Here is a 6,000-nt window from a genome sequence, read left to right on the forward strand (position 1 = left end):
CAGCTTTCTATAAAGATTAATTACGCAACATATGTAAAGTGGAAAGACTCGTAAAGGAAAAAGATAAACTTCAAAACTAAAATTATAACATAAATTACAACAAAAAATTGTGTAAAAAAATGTCTGAAATTAGACGTTTTTCAGCTGATTAAAAGAAGAAAGTCATTTAATAGAATTCCAGTTTTGTTATTTGTTTCTAAACTATCGAGATAATTTATGAGTCTTGCTTCTACACGTTTATAGGAAACCAAAACTTGGCAGCGGAGCTGTTACTTTATGTGCCGCTCTCACAAAACAGGATTTTATTTTATTGTATATAGAGATTAAAATGCTTTGAAGTCCTCGTAAAAAAACAAGTTTGGTCCTCAAGCCATCCAAAATCCTTTATTAGAGCAGTGCAATGTCTTTTAAGAAAAGTTTTGAGTCATCTGTTTGCTTATGACATTTACACTCATATGATTTCATGGATTATTTAAGGGGGTTTTCTGTCTGATCAGTTCACAAATGATTGCTGGAGAAACCTGGCAGTAGGTGCTGAATTCTCCAACAGCGCCACCACAGGTGAAATGAAGCGTTACACAATACACATTTTTATTAATTATTATTACACCTACTACACATTGGGTGAGGATCTTGGAGATGTGAATGCCGCTTTAAGTATGACCAAACAGGAAGCAAGATGGCTTTCACGGGTCCAGAATCTGATATCTTAGTAATGAGCGATTGCAGAACACAGCAGCATCCTCTGGTGGTAAGGAGAGGAAATGCAGCACAATTATCAAGGTGAACAATAGCAGCCTCTAGTAGTCAATCCAGAGAAAGACAACAGGAATCCTGACACATTAACACTTATGAAGGAGCCGGGGAGATCAGACAAACAATGGTCCAGCATGGTCAATAGCCAACCTTAAGTCTCCCAGAATTCTGATTATCATAGTTAAGGTATATATGAGTTCAAGACCTAACATACCAAAACACCTTTGAACACTAGCAACATACTTAGCAACATACTCATGGATGTATCTAGAACAAAGTGAAGTTTTTGTCATACTGAAACAGTATTGAATAGGCTTTGGGTTAAAAAAAAAATGTCACTTTCCATTCAAGTATATTCCATCTTGTGATTTGGCCCCTGAATTTCCTGTCTTATGCAACATATGTTAGAGGTAACAAACAAAAACTACGTTCTGAATAACTTCATCTTCTAGAAGAATCAAAACATTTTATTTTTAGTCCTAGCCATAACACAGGTCAGGAAAGCCAAAAAAGTTTGGAAGACTGGACACCATGGAGTTTTTTTGGACATTAACTTTAGATGCTAGTTATCCCAAATTCATTGGTTGGAACTGTATTTGATTCTTTATGACAATCAGGGCTTCAAGGTGGATTTTCTTTTATTATCCATTGTCCCATATTGCAGAAAAGGGTGACGCTTGCTCTCCACTGTTCAAAAGAAAGAGTCCTCCGGAGAGTTGACAACAACTACGTGAATTTGTCTTGACAAATAGTTTTTTAATATGTAAGAGTTTAATATTCTCTAAAAGTTCATACAAAATGCAAAATAAATAAATATTACAATCGTATATATGCCCATTCTCTGTAATGTCCTCGTCCGTCTCCATACGATTAATTTATGGAATAATACTCACGACTTGGTGGTTGTGGTGGGAAATGCTGTGGATGCTGTCTTGGTGGATGTCTTGGTACTTGTTGGTCAAAGCGAGGTTCTTGATTAAACTGGAGAAGCTCAGGATTATCGCTCTAAAGGATTGAAGACCATTCAGGTATCCAAAGTTCAGATCACACCATCGTCAAGAAGAATCATTTTCAAATCATGGTCATAACAAAGGTCAAGGAAAGCAAAATATGCGAGAGACTGAAGGAACATTTCGCACATGAGGATATCAACTTTAGATACATGGATTCGTTTTTATCATCCATTGTCCCATATTGCAGAAACGAGTGATGCTTGCTCTCCACTGTCCAAATAAATAGTCCTGGGGTCAACAGCTTTGTGAATATCTGTCTTGTTCAAATTGCTATCAATATTTAAGACGATAATATTCTCTAAAATTGAATTTAATGCAAAATAAATATATATTACAATAGCATTTGTGCCTATTTCCTGTAATGTCCTGGTCCTTCTCAATGTGTGGGATGGTTAGGAATATTTTATGGATTAATATGAAAATAATCTGAGTGCGGTCCTTTCTCATGGTGCTCACGACGTGGTGGTTGTGGTTGGGAATTCTGAAGAAGTTGCGTTGGTGGATGTCTTGGTAGCTGTGGGCTAAGACGAGGTCCTTGGCCAAATTGCAGAAGCTCAGGATTATCGTTCCGAAAGTTAGTAAAGTGTTGTGTGTAGGTTGAAGGGCCCACCAAAGTGCTTGTGGTACCAGGTAGAACACTGGAGATACCTGGACCAACAGCTGAGCTTACAGCCAGAAAACCTGTAGGATATAATAAAGACAAGACCTGCAAAGACAAAACTCAGTTATAGTCTACAAATCGATATTCTTGACAAGATGTTAATAATGAGACATTCAAATTGACAGTAGGACATCTATGTTTGCATGTTTACGTCTACATTTTAAAGGAGGTTTCTCTTGAAGTCTAACCCTTTGAATATGCTCTATTAGGATCCTCACTTGGGAGTTAACTACATGATCCAAACCAGAAGTGTCCCTCGTTCCTCTTGTTTCTGCTCTCCCTTTATACCGTGGTCCATAGTTCAATATTGGTTTTGGTGGGCTTCTAAATTTTTGTGTATATCCAATTCGAAGAATCTTAAGCAGGTAGATCATGTAAAGACACTCTTTCTTAAAACGAATAGTTCTTAAAGGGAATCTGTCAGCAGGATTATGCGTAGTTAGTTACCTACACACAGTGTCAGGTCGGCACCGTTATACTGAATAAAATGATACCTTGGTTGATGAAATCTGTCTTGTGGTTGTTTCTCAATCTTTATTTCCTGAACTGCCCCCTAGTTTGCATAATGAATACCAGCTATTGGCGATCTCCAATAGCTGCTACTGGTGGAGGACATTTTTTCTTTTCTTTTCCAGCAAGAGGGCGCCGGCACCTGTGTAACAGTAGCTATCGTAACTCTATACAAACCGACAGCTGATACTGCACAGGTGCGGCGGGTGCCATTTTCAAAGTAACTTTTTTCTTTCCTCTCTCAAGTAAATCTGCAAAAGGGAATAAGTGCAAAGTGACATGCGATTATGCTGCAGCGCAGGTGTCACAACAAGCACCTGTCTGCAGAAGGGTTTTTTTTATTCAGTATGTGATGATATTCATTATGCAAACTAGGGGGGAGGTCACTGAGTGATCAGTTCATTTCAAAAACCTGACCTGCACATCCAAACATAGACTCAGTGTGAACAGGTGCTGAACCCAGAGTCGCCAACTCGCATATAGTTAAGTAAATAAGGCAGCACACTTTAGCGCTAAAACATGCAAACTTGAAAACACGAAATTTGAACTGCATTACTGCACTAGAAATATGAAATATGAGAGCTTTTAGCGCATAAAAATGGCCAATTTTATGTGTACCTGGTAGCCTCTTTACGGCATCTCTCTTATACCAGGTCCTACGCTTGCCTTACCTCGCTGAGAATAAACGTCTCCATCTGAATGGGTACATGTGAAACCTCTTCTTAGACTAAAATTCTCTCTCTCTGTGGAGGGGTATTGGACCTGCTGTAATTAAAACACCTGAAGCTAGGAGGCGGAGTGCACGATCAGAAGGCTAGAGAATACATTTCAAAAACCTGACCGGCACATCCAAACATAGACTCAGTGTGAACAGGTGCTGAACCCAGAGTCGCCATTTTTATGCGCTAAAAGCTCTCATTTTTCATATTTCTAGTGCAGTAATGCAGTTCAAATTTCGTGTTTTCAATTTGCATGTTTTAGCGCGGCAGTGTGCTGCCTTATTTACTTAACTATACACGAGTTGGCGACTCTGGGTTCAGCACCTGTTCACACTGAGTCTATGTTTGGATGTGCAGGTCAGGTTTTTGAAATGTATTCTCTAGCCTTCTGATCGTGCACTCCCGGCCTCCTAGCTTCAGGTGTTTTAATTACAGCAGGTCCAATACCCCTCCACATAGAGAGAGAATTTTAGTCCCAGAAGAGGTTTCACATGCACCCATTCAGATGGAGACGTTTATTCTCAGCGAGGTAGGCAAGCGTAGGACCTGGTATAAGAGAGATGCCGTAAAGAGGCTACCAGGTACACATAAAATTGGCCATTTTTATGCGCTAAAAGCTCTCATTTTTCATATTTCTAGTGCAGTAATGCAGTTCAAATTTCGTGTTTTCAATTTGCATGTTTTAGCGCTACAGTGTGCTGCCTTATTTACTTAACTGAGTGATCAGTGACCTGTCAGCGGTCTGCATTATGAATATATAATCAGAGCACCACATACACCAAACCCGCCCCAGAGCACGAGCATATCATTAACACAAAACTAAAAATAACGATTAAGAAACAACCACAAGACGGATTTCATCAACCAAGGTATAATTTTATTCAGTACAACGGCGCCAACCTGACAGTGTGTGTAGGTTACTGTGCACAATCCTGCTGACAGGTTCCCTTTAACTGATTTTATGATGTAAGTCCTGTAGGTAAAACCCTGTAATTAAACTGAATTATGAGCTGAAAAGTGTTGGCTAATATCTATTCCTTAGAGCAGTAGTCCAGAAATTTAATCACTTCACCAGACTTCAAAGCTGTGACCTGCCTAGATGTTTCTTCAATTTCAAGAAATAATCCTTTTTTTTTGTACTGTAATCCAGAAATGAATTGATACTTACTGAAAATATGCCCAGTATTCCTAGAATGAGGCCAGCGGCTGCAGCTAAAGCGATGAGAATCACAGCCCAGTATGGAAGTCCTCCAGTGCCGGTATCTATCAATCAAGAATAACTATAATCATAAATGAAGGTTTAAACACATTAACAACAGATTTAATTAGACGACATGTCTGGGGAATAGAAGTCACGCACATGAACAAATTTATTGGCAACTAGTATTACTCCATCGATCGTAAAACAACTAGACTCTACGGGTCAAATACAAGTCAAGCATCAGCCCTCAATGCCAAGCAGCAGCTGCAAAAGCAAAGAAAAGGCGGGCATAAAAAACATAAGATATAAAGTGGTTTAACTAAAAAATCTAAGTGAAATGATACAGTTTAGTTAAAAGAAAATCAAAAGCGTGTTCCATACATGTAAAATACTCATCCTCTTTGGCTTCATCAGAATTATATCTTACAACACCCAGATTTTATCCAACAAGAGTAGACTTAAAGAGGTTGTCCTGTACTTTAATGTTGATGTCCTATCCTTAGGAGAGGTCATCAGTACCAAATTGATGAGAATGTGACATCCGGTCTCTGTGCCCGGTGTTATGAAAGGCAATTCAGTACCACAATGGACATAGCGGTCAGAGCACATACAGTGATCTGACAATAACCCAAAATCATAGAACGAGATCTGAGACGTGGGAACTCTGCAGACCGCAATCCCTAATCCTCTCCAAACAACACTAGAGGCAGCCGTGGATTGCGCCTAACTTTGCCTATGCAACTCGGCACAGCCTGAGAAACTAACTAGCCTGAAGATAGAAAATAAGCCTACCTTGCCTCAGAGAAATACCCCAAAGGAAAAGGCAGCCCCCCACATATAATGACTGTGAGTTAAGATGAAAAGACAAACGTAGAGATGAAATAGATTCAGCAAAGTGAGGCCCGACTTTCTTAACAGAGCGAGGATAGAAAAGGCAACTTTGCGGTCTACACAAAACCCTAAAGAAAACCACGCAAAGGGGGCAAAAAGACCCTCCGTACCGAACTAACGGCACGGAGGTACACCCTTTGCGTCCCAGAGCTTCCAGCAACAAATTAGACAAGCTGGACAGAAAAAATAGCAAACAAATAGCAAAGAAGAACTTAGCTATGCAGAGCAGCAGGCCACAGGAATGATCCA

Source organism: Ranitomeya imitator, chromosome 1 (genome assembly GCF_032444005.1).
Source record: "Ranitomeya imitator isolate aRanImi1 chromosome 1, aRanImi1.pri, whole genome shotgun sequence".
NCBI lineage: Eukaryota > Metazoa > Chordata > Amphibia > Anura > Dendrobatidae > Ranitomeya > Ranitomeya imitator.